This window comes from Bufo bufo, chromosome 6 (assembly GCF_905171765.1).
Source record: "Bufo bufo chromosome 6, aBufBuf1.1, whole genome shotgun sequence".
Taxonomy (NCBI): domain Eukaryota; kingdom Metazoa; phylum Chordata; class Amphibia; order Anura; family Bufonidae; genus Bufo; species Bufo bufo.
The window spans coordinates 176,075,491-176,092,973 of record NC_053394.1 but is presented as its reverse complement, the minus strand read 5'-3'; the positions used below and the strand labels follow the sequence as shown (position 1 = coordinate 176,092,973).

Sequence of the window (17,483 nt, the reverse complement as noted above, 5' to 3'; positions counted from 1 at the left end):
GAGGCCATATCTCCAGAAGGATATAGATACTCTAGAGAGAGTTCAGAGAAGAGCTACTAAACTAGTACATGGATTGCAGGATAAAACTTACCAGGAAAGGTTAAAGGACCTTAATATGTATAGCTTGGAAGAAAGAAGAGACAGAGGGGATATGATAGAAACTTTTAAATACATAAAGGGAATCAACTCGGTAAAGGAGGAGAGCATATTTAAAAGAAGAAAAACTACCACAAGAGGACACAGTTTTAAATTAGAGGGGCAAAGGTTTAAAAGTAATATAAGGAAGTATTACTTTACTGAGAGAGTAGTGGATGCATGGAATAGCCTTCCTGCAGAAGTGGTAGCTGCAAATAGAGTGAAGGGGTTTAAGCGTGCATGGGATAGGCATATGGCTATCCTTCATATAAGATAGGGCCAGGGGCTATCCATAGTATTCAGATATATTGGGCAGACTAGATGGGCCAAATGGTTCTTATCTGCCGACACATTCTATGTTTCTATGTTTCTATAAGTAGTAGTAAGAAAAAAAAAGGAAGTATGCATTGTTGATTGTGATGTCACGGCCCCATTGTTGAGTGTTCCATCAGGGCCCTTGTGATGTCATCCAATGACCTGACCTTACTTGACCTCTTTGACCTCTTGACCTGACAAGGCTCTTGTGACACGTGCAGTGTTCCGTCCATTGTCCAGACAAGGCAGGTGCTGATACATAGGAAGTGCTGGACTACTTGTTAACCTCCAAGTAATCCAGTTCAAAGGATCCACAAGAGGGAGACATGGGCAAACTTTACTCATTTATTATTACAGCACTGGAAAAGCTAAATGGTTACATCCAGCCAACTTGCTACAAAAGTACTAAATGGTCAATTCACAGGAACAACTCAGCATCCCAAGTGTGCACAACTGGCCCAAAGCAAAACCAAGATGCGTGGAGGTCCAAACACTTCATTCAGGTGATAAGCCAATTAACTAACCCATCAGTCTTTTTCCAACTCCCTGTTCAAAAAATCCATTTAATATATGTTTCCCAGATAGGGGACGTATCAGATATTAAACTGTGAAGAACAGATTTATTTATTTTATTTATTTATTTATTTTTCTTTATTTCATACAAAACTCAGAAAACACCTCCCATGTTAAGTGATAAAGTCACAAATGTCCAACAAGAGTGAATGTGGTAAGAAGGAGCTGAGAGATTCCAAGTCCAGCTGTCGTTCCTCCGCACGGCCCGCCTCATAAAATCGTCCGGGGCTGCTGGGTGAGCAGGAGACCAAATCTCTTCTTGATGGAGAAGCGATGTCGGGAATACTTCTCATCGGGAGAGAAGCGGGCTGGATGGGCTGAAGTAGACACCCTAAGGTATTCGCTGATGGGCATAGTGAGTTCATAGAACTTTTTATTTTTTGTCACAAGTTAGCGGAAAATGATGATTTTCTTTTCTTACAAAGTCTCATATTCCACTAACTTCTGACAAAAAATAAAAGCTTCCATGAACTCACTATGCCCATCAGCGAATACCTTGGGATGTCTTCTTTCCAAAATGGGGTCACTTGTGGGGTAGTTATACTGCCCTGGCATTCTAGGGGCCCAAATGTGTGGTAAGGAGTTTGAAATCAAATTCTGTAAAAAATGGCTGGTGAAATCCAAAAGGTGCTCTTTGGAATGTGGGCCCCTTTGCCCACCTAGGCTGCAAAAAAGTGTCACACATGTGGTATCTCCGTATTCAGGAGAAGTTGGGGAATGTGTTTTGGGGTGTCATTTTACATATACCCATGCTGGGTGAGAGAAATATCTTGGCAAAAGACAACTTTGTATAAAAAAAATGGTAAAAGTTGTCTTTTGCCAAGATATTTCTCTCACCCAGCATGGGTATATGTAAAATGACACCCCAAAACACATTCCCCAACTTCTCCTGAATACGGAGATACCAGATGTATGACACTTTTTTGCAGCCTAGGTGGGCAAAGGGGCCCATATTCCAAAGAGCACCTTTCGGATTTCACTGGTCATTTTTTACAGAATTTGATTTCAAACTCCTTACCACACATTTGGGCCCCTAGAATGCCAGGGCAGTATAACTACCCCACAAGTGACCCCATTTTGGAAAGAAGACACCCCAAGGTATTCGCTGATGGGCATAGTGAGTTCGTGGAAGTTTTTATTTTTTGTCACAAGTTAGTGGAATATGAGACTTTGTAAGAAAAAAAAAAAAAAATCATAATTTTCCACTAACTTGTGACAAAAAAAAAAAAATTCTAGGAACTCGCCATGCCCCTCACAGAATACCTTGGGGTGTCTTCTTTCCAAAATGGGGTCACTTGTGGGGTAGTTATACTGCCCTGGCATTTTCCAGGGGCCCTAATGTGTGGTAAGTAGGTAAATGACCTGTGAAATCCTAAAGGTGCTCTTTGGAATATGGGCCCCTTTGCCCACCTAGGCTGCAAAAAAGTGTCACACATGTGGTATCGCCGTATTCAAGAGAAGTTGGGGAATGTGTTTTGGGGGGTCATTTTACATATACCCATGCTGGGTGAGAGAAATATCTTGGCAAAAGACAACTTTTCCCATTTTTTTTATACAGAGTTGGCATTTGACCAAGAATTTTCTCTCACCCAGCATGGGTATATGTAAAATGACACCCCAAAACACATTCCCCAACTTCTCCTGAGTACGGCGATACCAGATGTGTGACACTTTTTTTGCAGCCTAGATGCGCAAAGGTGCCCAAATTCCTTTTAGGAGGGCATTTTTAGACATTTGGATACCAGACTTCTTCTCACGCTTTGGGGCCCCTAGAATGCCAGGGCAGTATAAATACCCCACATTTGACCACATTTTGGAAAGAAGACACCCCAAGGTATTCAATGAGGGGCATGGCGAGTTCATAGAATTTTTTTTTTTTTGGCACAAGTTAGCGGAAATTGATATTTTTTATTTTTTTCTCACAAAGTCTCCCGTTCCGCTAACTTGGGACAAAAATTTCAATCTTTCATGGACTCAATATGCCCCTCACGGAATACCTGGGGGTGTCTTCTTTCCGAAATGGGGTCACATGTGGGGTATTTATACTGCCCTGGCATTCTAGGGGCCCTAAAGCGTGAGAAGAAGTCTGGAATATAAATGTCTAAAAAATTTTACGCATTTGGATTCCGTGAGGGGTATGGTGAGTTCATGTGAGATTTAATTTTTTGACACAAGTTAGTGGAATATGAGACTTTGTAAGAAAAAAATAATAATTTCCGCTAACTTGGGCCAAAAAAATGTCTGAATGGAGCCTGACAGGGGGGTTATCAATGACAGGGGGGTGATCAATGACAGGGGGGTGATCAATGACAGGGGGGGTGATCAATGACAGGGGGGTGATCAGGGAGTCTATATGGGGTGATCACCCCCCTGTCATTGATCACCCCCCTATAAGGCTCCATTCAGATGTCCGTATGTGTTTTGCGGATCCGATCCATCTATCAATGGATCCGTAAAAATCATGCGGACGTCTGAATGGAGCTTTACAGGGGTGTGATCAATGACAGGGGGGTGATGAGGGAGTCTATATGGGGTGATCACCACAATCATTGATCACGCCCCTGTAAGGCTCCATTCAGACGTCCGTATGCGTTTTGCGGATCCGATCCATCTATGAGTGGATCCGTAAAAATCATGCGGACGTCTGAATGGAGCTTTACAGGGGTGTGATCAATGACAGGGGGGTAATCAATGACGGGGGGTGATCAGGGAGTCTATATGGGGTGATCACCACAGTCATTGATCACGCCCCTGTAAGGCTCCATTCAGACGTCCGTGTGCATTTTGCGGATCCGATCCATCTATCAGTGGATCCGTAAAAATCATGCGGACGTCTGAATGGAGCTTTACAGGGGTGTGATCAATGACAGGGGGGTGATGAGGGAGTCTATATGGGGTGATCACCACAGTCATTGATCACGCCCCTGTAAGGCTCCATTCAGACGTCCGTATGCGTTTTGCGGATCCGATCCATCTATCAGTGGATCCGTAAAAATCATGCGGACGTCTGAATGGAGCTTTACAGGGGTGTAATCAATGACAGGGGGGTAATCAATGACAGGGGGGTGATCAGGGAGTCTATATGGGGTGATCACCACAGTCATTGATCACGCCCCTGTAAGGCTCCATTCAGACGTCCGTGTGCGTTTTGCGGATCCGATCCATCTATCAGTGGATCCGTAAAAATCATGCGGACGTCTGAATGGAACTTTACAGGGGTGTGATCAATGACAGGGGGGTGATGAGGGAGTCTATATGGGGTGATCACCACAGTCATTAATCACGCCCCTGTAAGGCTCCATTCAGACGTCCGTGTGCGTTTTGCGGATCCGATCCATCTATCAGTGGATCCGTAAAAATCATGCGGACGTCTGAATGGAGCTTTACAGCGGTGTGATCAATGACAGGGGGGTAATCAATGACAGGGGGTGATCAGGGAGTCTATATGGGGTGATCAGGGGTGATCAGGGGCTAATAAGTGGTTAATAAGTGACGGGGGGGGGGGGGGGTAGTGTAGTGTAGTGGTGCTTGGTGCTACTTTACTGAGCTACCTGTGTCCTCTGGTGGTCGATCCAAACAAAGGGGACCACCAGAGGACCAGGTAGCAGGTATATTAGACGCTGTTATCAAAACAGCGTCTAATATACCTGTTAGGGGTTAAAAAAAACACATCTCCAGCCTGCCAGCGAACGATCGCCGCTGGCAGGCTGGAGATCAACTCTCTTACCTTCCGTTCCTGTGAGCGCGCGCGCCTGCGTGCGCGCGTTCACAGGAAATCTCGGCTCACGCGAGATGACGCCTATTGGCGTTAGCGTAGCCTGGGGGAGCCGCCGCAACGACGCCTTTCGGCGTTTGCGTGGCGGCAAGCGGTTAAAGAGAGATCTCTCAGCTTCCAAAAATTTAACTTTTTTTCCATCTTCACAATACACTCGTCCCAACTCTCATTTCCTTCTAAATCCTCATTAAACCATACACCCAAGATTTTTACCGCACCCTCCTCATTCTTCACATCCTCCATTCTTGTGCTCCGATCACCAAAACATTTGAAAACACACTTATTTCAATTCACCTTGAATCCAGATGCCCCACAGAAAAAATCCAAACATAACCTTCCTCTCCTAATCGCAGCCATATTATCATTTATGATCACTACATCATCCATATAACCTAGAACATTCACCGTCTTACCCATACTTCCCGGAATCAACAACCCACTCATAACTTTCTCTTTCCTCATCAAACACAACAAGCTTTCAATGACACAAATAAATAACATGGGTGACATGGGACATCCCTGTCTTACCCCAGATTGTATTTCAACTTTCTCACTTAAATTTCCATTCACCAGAAATTCACTTGTAGCCTCTTTATATAAACATTTTACCCCATTCAAAAAACACCCAGAAAAACCCATTCTTTTCAATACAACAAACATAAACTCATGCGCTACTCTGTCAAAAGCTTTTTCAAAATCCACCATAAAAAGCATACATTTCCTCTGACGACAAATACAATCACCAATGATATCACGAATTAAAACTAAATTATCAAACATACTCCTACCTGGTACCGCACATACTTGATCGCTCTCTATTACACTTCCAATAACACATCTCATTCTACCAGCTAAAACACTACTGAAAATCTTGTAATCTGCATTCAATAAAGAAATTGGCCTCCAATTTCCCAAATATCTCTTGTCACCTTTTTTTTATATATCAAGACAACTACACCCTCACTCATACTTTTAGATAACACACCATACTCCCACATAAATTTAAAAATTTGCACCAAATCATCACCCATCCAATCCCATGCTTTTATATACAAATCCACTGGTATTCCATCTTTCCCTGGAGTCTTATACTTCTTACTCTTCATAATTGCATTCTTTATTTCCTCCTGTGTAATCTCACCATCCAAAAACATCTCATCATCTTTATTAAGTCTTCCATCCATCTTCCCCAACACTTCTCGCATTAGATTTTCATCTATCCACTTTTTTTGCAAAAAGATTTTGATAAAATCCTTCAACCTCTTTTATCACATCCTTACCAGAAACACACTCTCCATTACTGTTCAGAATCACATCCATATTGTCTTTCTTGCTACACACTTTTTTGAAAAAAAAACCTCGTACACTTTTCATTCATATCAAGATATTCAATTTTTGACCTATAGATTATTTCTTTCCCTTTAGATTCCACAACTTTTTTCCTTTGTATCCTTGCTTCTTCCAACAAATCATTTACCTCCACACCAAAGGACCTTAATTTTAAAAGCCACCCATACCTAGCAATCAAATCTTTATATTCATTCCTTTTCATTCTTGCTTTTCTATAGCCCCATTTTTTGAAAAACGATTTAATCCTCCCCTTCACCCACTCCCACCATTCTAAAACATTGTTAAACTCCTTTTTCTTACTTTTCCAAAAACCATATTTAGTTTTAAAGTCAACCATCACCGATTCATCCTCTAACAGGGATGTATTTAGTTTCCAAACACCTCGGCCATACTTTCTCTTACAGTCACACTCTATACCACACCGTAACAGCATGTGATCTGAAAAACAAGTATCCCTTTGCACAAAATTTTTGCATTTTAGCCCATTACTTAGAAAAACGAAATCAATACGTGAAGTGATGCTACCCCTATCTGACTTATAAGTTGACATTGGTGGCTTACACATACTTTTACCTACATCTATAAATGAAAAATCATTTATTATCTTGCACACACGATCACCAGATGTATCTTTCTTGTCCCCCTCAATCACACAATTAAAGTCACCAAGCAATATTGTATCCATTTTTCCAGGCAAAAAAACATTCAATTTTTCCAATAATTCCAATCTTTCCTCCTTTCTCACAGAGTTGTACACATTCACAATCCTCACTTTACAATTTCTGAAATTTACAATCGCAATCACACACCTACCCACCTCCACTACTGTGTAACTATCAAAGCTAAACTCTTTACTACTTAGCAAAATCCCTACTCCATCATTTTTGTTCGTAGTTGACCCAGACCAGATGGAAGCACCATCTGGCCAATCTTTTTCTGCAGAAGAATCTGATATTCCGCATTCCTGTAAGGCGATTATATCTGCCCCTTGACTTTTGAGGAAGTCCAAAACCGCTATCCTTTTAGGTCTTGATTTATAGACACGGACATTTAGGGATACGACATTAAATGCAGTTTTGGCATCCATACTTGGACTTTTTTCCAAACATAGTTTTCAATTCCCCATATTTTCCTCATCCTAGTCCGTCTGGGTGTTGGAAGCCTGAGACCAAAGCTCCAGTTCTGTGCTCTTCTTAAAAAGCTCTAGTATTTGGGCTTTGGGATGTAGGATACATACCTTCCCTGATTGGGCTTGAATCGTCATACCCTTCTGAAATCAACAATCTTTGTCTCTTTGGGGTCGCACCTCCTTCCTCCTCAGATGGTCTTGTTGGCGCATTAGAAAAATCCCCTTGTCCAGCCGGTATGTCCTGGGAGACTTCAGATCCAGTATGTTCAATAATTGAAGGTCTGGAAGGTACAATCCCCTCCACCCCTTCCTCCTCGCCATCTCCCTGTAACCCAGTTTGAGCATCAGGGAGTTGACTGATCTCCTCCTCCACTGGGGAAATATCCATGCCACCTCCTTCATTTTCCTGCTCACCCTCCGCATTAATTCCAGTCTGTGGTGCGTGGCTGTCAGGGTTCTCAGCCCCATCATCAGAAGGCCCTGCGACATCACCTCTTACAACCTCAGTGTATGTCCTTTCACCAGCCCTTAAAGGACAGTTCCGAAAAACATGTCCTCCCTGGCCACACACATTACAAACGAGTGGGTTTGTGCACGATCCAGCCAGATGCCCATTTTGACCACATCGGTTACACCTCTGGTTAGTCTCATCACAATTTTCCACCTTGTGACCGTAGACCCTACACCTGCGACAAAAGGAAGGCATACCGGGAAAGAAAAGAACACCTGCGTCTCTTCCTATGGCAAAATTCTGAGGGGGGAACCGAAAACCACCCTCTTTACTCAGGTCCTCAAGAAAACGGACAAAGAACTTTAATTTCCCAGTCCAAAGACCCTGTGAGTTCTTAATTTGATGCGAGAATTTTATATATTAGCAATAATTTTGCAAGAAAAGCTCAATGTTCTCTCTCCTTACATAAAGATTAAACATCAAGACCAGCAACTGAACATCGTCATTGTATAATAGAATGAAAGTTAAGCCATCCATTTCAGGGTTCTTTTCATTAGATTTTAAATACATAAGGAGATTATGGCTTGCTCCAGGCGAAGCCATTACAAGAGTGTACATACCCCGTCTAGGATCTTGCAGGCAAAAGATGTCTTCCCGTCTAACGTGTAGGGTCTTGAAAAGGACTTCTTGCACGATGCATACCAAAGTAAAGATGTTCTTCTTATCCTCATCCACCGCAATTCCATATCCGTTTTGAATCCTGGCATGACGAATCCGCACTCCCATGATCGCAACTCTCAAAAGAAGCCACCCACCTACCCCCAAAAGCAGCAGGCAGCTTAAGCCTACTAGAGGCGATGCTGCAAGGCCAAGGGCATGGTCTGGACTTCCTTCTGGCAAGAAAAATCTTGCCAAAAGGCCGAGAAGCGATCCTGGCAAGACCAAGACGTGCAGTATAAGAACAGATACTACACTCGATCTTAGCCAAAAGGGGCCTCGACAACGGGGCCGCTTATCGCCATTGCAAAGCACTTCTCAAGGCAACAGCCTACGGGCCCCAGCCCCAGACACAGTCCGGGAGGCTTCCTTCTCCTCTCTCACAAACCAGGGAAAACGTGCGTCCTACGCTCAGAAGTCACCAGCATTATGCTCCTCTTTGTGTTCGCCATCTGCATAGCTCCACCCCCACCCGCCACTTTTGCACACGCCTTTTTTATTTGCACGCAATTCCTGGTGCCATAGCACGCCAAGCAGAAAAAACGTATAGGAGTGAATGGAGAAGTAGTAGTGAGAAAAAAAGGAAGTATGCATTGTTGATTGTGATGTCACGGCCCCATTGTTGAGTGTTCCATCAGGGCCCTTGTGATGTCATCCAATGACCTGACCTTACTTGACCTCTTTGACCTCTTGACCTGACAAGGCTCTTGTGACACGTGCAGTGTTCCGTCCATTGTCCAGACAAGGCAGGTGCTGATACATAGGAAGTGCTGGACTACTTGTTAAACTCCAAGTAATCCAGTTCAAAGGATCCACAAGAGGGAGACATGGGCAAACTTTACTCATTTATTATTACAGCACTGGAAAAGCTAAATGGTTACATCCAGCCAACTTGCTACAAAAGTACTAAATGGTCAATTCACAGGAACAACTCAGCATCCCAAGTGTGCACAACTGGCCCAAAGCAAAACCAAGGTGCGTGGAGGTCCAAACACTTCATTCAGGTGATAAGCCAATTAACTAACCCATCAGTCTTTTTCCAACTCCCTGTTCAAAAAATCCATTTAATATATGGTCCCCAGATAGGGGACGTATCAGATATTAAACTGATAAGAACAGATTTATTTATTTATTTATTTAATTTATTTATTTATTTTTCTTTATTTCATACAAAACTCAGAAAACACCTCCCATGTTAAGTGATAAAGTCACAAATGTCCAACAAGAGTGAATGTGGTAAGAAGGAGCTGAGAGATTCCAAGTCCAGCTGTCGTTCCTCCGCACGGCCCGCCTCATAAAACCGGCCGGGGCTGCTGGGTGAGCAGGAGACCAAATCTCTTCTTGATGGAGAAGCTGAAAGGGCCCCTGGTTTGTCTGTGGGTGAACCTCCGGCCGGGCAACCACTAAAGACCAATACACGTTGATAGGTTTAAAATGGTTGTTTCTTTATTTTGACATCGCAGACAATTTATAGATACAAACCACAAGATTACCATATACCTCCCCTAAGCTTAATCCAATCAGGTAACGAATTTATCAATGTCACCTTTATACAACCTTAGTAAAAAAGTCATGATAATTTCCAAGAAACAAGGTACATGTGATGTATTTATAATTCTTGGAATTAAGATATCTAACCATAATCTTTGTTGACTTTAGCTTTGTTCAGATATTTCACGGAATTATCTTCGTTTATTTTGTACCGACATTTACCTGATAAAAAATGTCCTTCACTTATCTAAACCAAAGGTGAACGTCAAGATACAAAAATGCTTATATATATAACCCGTATTAATGTAAAATATATATCTAATGCATATGTTAGATATATGTGTAAAAGGTATATATGTGCATATATATATGTTTCTGCAGCTATGATGCCATGCATTCCTCTATCATAAATGTGGTCTCTTTTGCTAAAGCATGCATATCTCTTTCTAGCCATGCGGTTTTAAGCTTCAGACAGCCATTTCCTCTTAGCTTGTGTTGCGAGACCTCATTTCCTGTTTAGCTTGTGTTACTAGACCTTGCTGTCATAAGAGTATAAAATATTTCCTTTAAAGAAGAACTCTGCATATTTAATACAAGCATATAAAGCTGAATTAATATATATATATGAACGTGTGTGGATACAGACATAATTTCCTTACAATCCCCTCTTTGATCATATGGAATTCCCATTCCATATGATCACTCCTTATACCACACACCAATTCTCGGTATCTTTCTCAGGGTACTTCCCTTTTTAAGGGTGACATATTCACAGTTTCATTCTCTGAATCATCTGCTTACTAAACGGTTCAGGAAAGTTTTGATCTTTCAAGTCATCAGTTTCTAATTCATTGGTATACTCCCTGAACATAAATTCTTCCTCATACAAGTCCAGCATAGTCTTTGGATCCTTTGGACTAAGTGGTTTTGGATAGCCTCTTAGCCATCGCTCATATCTACTTTGCAGGCTCGGGGGTATGATCAAAGCCATTTCCTTTGTAGGCATCTTGTCCGGAAGACTCATGTTTGTCCGGGGAATTTCTTGAGGACTCCTTCTGGCGTCTTCTTGAGCCGGCTGGCGTGTATCCACTGTGGACTCTGGTCAGTAAGGACAGCCGTTCGAGCCACTCTTAGAACCTCAAATGGACCTTGGTAAATTGGACCAGTCTTGTGGCGGGCAGCTAGTTGTTTCACTAGAACTTTGTCTCCGGGCAAGAATGGATGAGTTGGGTCTGTGGAAAGAGGAGGAAAGGTGACAGCAACCTTATCATAATTTTCCGAGAGTATACCTACCAAGTGTTTCACGTACTGTTCCTGCAAGGCAAAAATGTTACTGTCAGTATCCGATTCCTCACGGGTATTAGGGGGTCGACCGAATAACACTTCATAAGGTGACAACCCTGTTTGTTTATTTGGTGTCGTTCTTATTTGGTAGAGAATGGCGGGTAGAAATTTCAGCCAATCTTTCAATGTTCCTGAAGTAGCCTTTTTTAACCTATCCTTAATGGTGCTGTTCATTCTTTCCACTACTCCAGCGCTTTGGGGATGGTAGACTATATTGAGTTTCCACTGGAAACCCAAAATCTTTGTCAGTTCTTGTATTAGTTTGGACTGGAAAGCAGGTCCCTGATCTGAATGAATTACCCGAGGGAGTCCATACAGTGAAATCCATTGATTTATCAATGCCCTAGCTGTCACACCAGCTGTTTCTCCTGAAGTAGGTATGGCTACACACCATCCGGAGAACCTACAGACTATGACAAGCAGATATCTTATATTCCCGGGTTGCTTTGGCATGTGTGTGTAATCTATCTGCAAATCTTGCAGAGGGCCTGTAGGGGGTGGTAGATTCCCATGTCTTCCGTGTGCTTTTCCTTGAACATTATTCTGTGCACAAGTCATGCATGAGTCGACCAGATCGTCTATCAATCTCTGCAATTGGTGTGTACAGAACAGTGACTTGTAATGTTCTGATATGTACTGTTTTCCTAAATGTCCAGGACCATGAAGATAAGATATTAGGAGCGGTGCTGATGCAGTAGGAACCCCCAATATCCGATCTTCTGTCCACATACCTGTACCTGTCGTCTGCAGTCCCTGAGATTTCCAGTACTTGATGTCCTCACTGGTAGACTGTTTCTGAAGTTGATATACTACTGACTCCCAGTTTTCACTTTCAAAGTCTGTCATGTATAATAACTTATTTTCCCTTCTCGTGTCTCTCTTGGCTGCCATTTTTACTGCTCTGTCTGCTAGGTTGTTTCCCATAGCTTGATAATCTCCTTTTGCAGAGTGTCCTTTCACTTTTATCACACTTATAGCTTCTGGCAATTGAATTGCATGTAGCAAGTGATCTATGTATTTCTGATTCGCTACCTTCTTCCCGTCTGCTGAGATATACCCCCTATTTTTCCATATTAATGCATAATCATGCACTGTTCCAAATGCATAGCTACTATCAGTATAAATATTCACTTTGTGTCCTGCGAATATTTCACAGGCTCTTGTGAGCGCTACCAACTCAGCTTGTTGTGCTGAAGTTGTGACAATTGGTTCAGCTTCTATCACTTGATTTGGGAGCATGACTACTGCGTAACCTGTTTGGTATGTCCTGTCATCTGGTCTTGTGCATGATCCATCCACAAAAACATCTATACTGCCAGTCTGTGGTGTGTCCTTTAAATCCTCCCTAGGTGTTGTGCATGACAAGATTATTTCATCACATCTGTGTTCAGGTATTGGGTCTACTTGTTCGTCAGAACCTTCACGCTTAAGTCTCAAAAGTGTATGCAAAAATCTTATCACTGGTGAGGTGTCTGGACATGTCTTTATCAACAGGTTTGCCGTACTGAGTAATATGGTCTCATATCCGGACAGTCTCTGAGCTGTCATGTGTTGTGTGGTCATGTTTTGAAGGAGGGACAAGACTGTATGAGTGGTGAAAAGTTCCATTGTATTTCCATGGACTATCTTAGTAGCATCCTTTACTGACATAGCCGCGGCTGCTAATGCTTGGAGACAGTGAGGCATTCCAAGAACCACAGGAGGTAATTTTTTCGATAAGTATAAAACTGGCCTGTTTCTCCCCCCATGTGTCTGTGTCAAAACCGCTGCATAGGTTTCTCCAGATACCACGCAGTATAATTGGAATGGCTTTCCATAATCTGCCAGGGCCAAGGCTGGGGCTTGGGTCAGGGACCGAATCAATCTCTCAAAGGCTTCTACTCTGTCCTCTGTCCACTCCACTACCTTTGGTGCTTCTGTGAGTGTAGTTTTTCTTAGGATTGAATCCCAATGGGAGCAATCGGGAATCCACTGCCTACAATACACTATTGACCCTAGAAAGGACAGCATTGTAGCTTTGTCCCTCGGCCTGCTTAGGGAGGTCACTGCCTTGACTCTAGCGGGTGAGATCTTTCTCTCTCCTGCCTCTATTATGCACCCCAGATACTCTACCTGGGTACTTGCATATTGGATTTTCTTCTTCGAGGCCAGGTGTCCTTTGCTTGCCAAGTGGTCTAATAAACTCTGTGAATCTATTTCGCAGGCTTCTAACTCCGAATTGGAGAGTAAAAGGTCGTCTGTGTACTGTATTAAGGTGGATCCCCTCTTTGGTTCCCAATCTTCCAATGTAGCCTTTAATACAATAGAAAAGGCTGCTGGGCTATCCCCAAAACCTTGAGGGAGACGGGTCCAAGTCACCTGACCATTATCAGCCCACTGAAAAGCAAAAAGATTTTGTGCATCCCAAGCCACTGGTATGGAAAAGAACGCATTACTGAGGTCAACTACAGTGTAATATCTGGATCCCGCAGGAATGGCCCCAAACACAGCTGTAAGATCTGCCACCAAGGGGGGAAGTGGGATAATTGCCTTGTTTACCTTCCTTAGATACTGTACCAGCCGCCATGTGCCATTAGCCTTTTTTACAGGATTTATCGGGGAATTCCAGGGACTGACAATTTTCCTAAGAATTCCCATCTGCAAGTTTTTCTCAATTTGTGGCTTTATACCCTCTAACTTTTCCTCACTCAATGGGTATTGTTCTTGAAAGGTTGGCATAACCCCCTCCTTCAAACAGGGCCGGTAGGGCTCACAGTTAATCCTTCCTACTGAGTCTTTACATTTTGCCCAAATTGGATGATTTTCCAGGGACATTGGTATGCTTAAAAAGAACCCATTCATGTCACGTCTCTTTGGGTTTGTCAGGTCACATTTCATTGAGGTTGCTGTAAGTCTTCCTTTTCTGTCAAAGACTAATGAAATCTGTAATGCTGCCATTAAATCCCTTCCTAATAGGCAAACGGGGCATTCTAGTAAGACTGCAAAAGACATGTGCGTCACTAGTTCCCCCGTGAGAGTACAAACCGGGAGCGGTGCTGTCACCTTATGTATCACTGTCGTCCCATTTATACCCATAGAACTTCCTTCGGTGCATTTATCATTAATGAAGTCTATTTTGTTTACACTTGAAGTCGTTGCTCCGGTGTCAAGCAATAAATTAACTTTAATACCATCAATTTGCAGTATTACTTGTGGTAAGACTTGCCAATCAGTTGGAACAAAATGCATGATGAAGGATGGGACTTGTTCTGGGCACCCCTAGTAGTAATTGTTCCCCCGAGGGGACGGGTACTGTTCATGCTCAGACCACCTCTGTAAGTCTGATTGCAAATTGGGTTGTCTACTCCCCCCATCCTGTGCTGGCCAGTGTATGTTAATACGATCTCCCTGGGGTTGTCTTCTTGTCATATCTTGCTGTCTTTCCTGTTGTCTGGGCCCCCCTCGGTAGTCAGAGGCGCCTCTCCCTCTGTATTCTCTCCTATCTTCATCTCTCACCTTTGGACATTCCCGCCTCCAGTGACCTAGACTCCCACAAATGAAGCAACCCTGTCTCTGATTTCTTTCTACTCTTCCCTGGTAATCTGCCTGGCCCCTACTTCTCGGATCTCTTCTATTATTCCTTCCCCGGGAGAAACCTGACATCATCATGTAATTGCTTTCCCCACCTGACAATATAGACTCCTGTTGTATGTCCTGCTGCACTAACAATGGAAATACTCCTCCCTTTTGATTGAAAACACCAGAAGCCGAGCGTTTTGCTATGTCATCCATAAATTCTGTCACTCGTTATTCACTAATTTTATTAGCTGTGTCGTCTTAGGGTCCCCATTTGTCATACATGTAGTCTTGAACAATTCGGGTGAATTCATTCCTGTACTACTGTAGAGGTCCAACAGTCTCTTACAGAAACTATAAAAATCCTCTTTCGGCTCTTGTTTTGTATTTAGCATTGTGTGTAAACCTGAATCCCCTTTGTATCTTTTCATCCATTCTACTCCTATCTTATCCCAAAACTTCTTCCAAACCTTGGGGCTATCTCTCTCTCCTGCATCCCTAACTTCTTTTTCTGATGCCCTCATTATCTTTTCTGGATCGATTTGAGAGCCAGTGTCTGGGTCTATGGCTGAGAGTATTATCTGAATATCCTCCAAAGTTAAATGGCTCCCTGCGGTATATTTCTGCAGAAACATAGCTGCTGCTCTAGGGTCCTTTTTTGGATTGGGGCACATATCTTTCAGTTCCTTCATTAATCCTAGAGGAAGAGGGATATGGACTTCAGTGCTACCCACAGTAATCATGGGAAGCCGCAGTTGTGTGCCTTCCCTATCCCCTTCCTCAGGTATTAGAGTAAGTTTGGAAAATTCATCTGTTAGGGGTTGGATTACTCCAGGTATTCTAGGACTGGAGGTTGCCAGGGGAATTTCATGTTCTAAACTGTCCGCTTCTATCTGTGTTTCAATTCCTGTTGTCCTCCTACCATACTCTTCCTGAGCCCTGGTTTCCCAGTCCTTCTTCACCCTCCAGTACTCCTGTCTTAGTTTTCCTATCTCGGTCAGCAGCTGGTTTTTTTTGTTAGTTGCAGCTCTGGTTCTGCCACACTCTCCTCCCAAAATGCCCTTTAATTCATCTATCTGTTCCTCACTAGGAAGGTCTGTATCATCTGGGTCCTCGTGATCATATATGACGGGAAAGACATCCTGAAGGGGAAGCTGTTTAATGTAGACTATGTCTGTCCTTAGTTTATCCCTCAGTTGAATCAGCTCATGTACATAAATGTCCATGCTTTCTCTATATTCAATTCTTTTTTCCTTAGCTTGTTTGACTTGTGGAGTCACATCTGCTTGTTCCATAAGTGCTGCTGCCACTATAACTGCAGTACTCAAAAGGGAATCTCTATCCCCCAAATCCGGGTACAGTCCGGTTCTCTTTTGATTCTCACCGGAAAATAATAATAATTCTGGTGCGGTTGCTTGTTCTGGACAGGGGACCTTATCATAAGGGACTTGTAGCATGCCTTCTGTAGAGACAGCTGGGAGTATTGCCTTTTGTGGTTCTAATACCGTTACATCATATGCCGGTGGCTTTTCTGGCAAGGCGGGCAGAATTTCTGACCATGGGACTTCTTCCTTTTTACTCATTGTCCCCCTATCCTGTTTTAGGTATATGTGATGGGTTGGTGGAAATCTCTTTCTGTACTCTTTTAATGCCTTCTCCCATTTCTTAAAACATGTTTTCATATAATCTTCATCCCAGGCACCAACGGGATAGTTATATTTTGGGTGCAGCCCCACCATTTTTTTAACCTCTTCCCAGTCACCTTCATTGCGAGGACCCACATCGCTGATCTGCGTAATACACAGTTGCTGACTGCGGTCACAGATATTTACCCAAAATGGATCAGTTACACTAATCCCACAGGTGCCTGATACAAAATGTAGCGGTGTGGGTCTGGTCTCTGGCTCACCATCCAGATCCTTTCCCACGCCGTTACCCATAATGTATAATGAAATCGACAATAAACTCTATACATATATTTTCAAGCAGCAAACAATGAAGCGGAAATAGCAGCAAATAGCAGAAAGTAATTGTGTTAGTATTGTTATGTTGAGAATCAATTAAGCCAGCACAATCAGATTTTCCACTAGCACAATATTCTTATAACACGTGTAAAATATCTTATATGGGCAACACTATTTACGAACTTAATAGACTGCAGTATTCAATGTCACTTTCCAAGTTTTAACTGTACAGTTATGTTCAATAAACAATTCACTCCACAGACAATCCTAGTGAGTTAGAAACCTACATCTGCATTCAGATGTATGCGTTTCCCTCACCTCTTTTTTTTTCCATATGTATTCCTTTTCCTTATACATATATTCCGGGTACCTTGTTTCACATAAATCCAGAGTTATCCTTTAACTCAATCACATAAATCCAGAGTTATCCTTTAACTCAATAAACCGTCAAATGAGAGACTAATCCCATTTGAAAAATCCCTGCCAACGTTCGAAGAGACTAGTTCTGCATTCGAAAAATTCCCTGCCATCAATATGATGTATGTTCCTGGAACAACATCCCCTGCCAACCACTGTGCCTATAGGAGACGCCGCTCCTATCAGGATACGCAGAACACTGAGTGCTGCCTCGTGTCTGTCCCACAGTCCTAAGAACACTAAACTAACCTGCCACTAACCTGCCAT

The 17,483-nt window shown here is 42.8% G+C and overlaps 1 pseudogene; it reads right to left on the bottom strand.

Annotated features, from left to right (window-relative positions):
• Window positions 1-9,387: 9,387 nt before the first annotated feature.
• Window positions 9,388-9,591, bottom strand: LOC121006565 (annotated as a pseudogene).
• Between the last annotated feature and the right edge of the window lie 7,892 nt (window positions 9,592-17,483).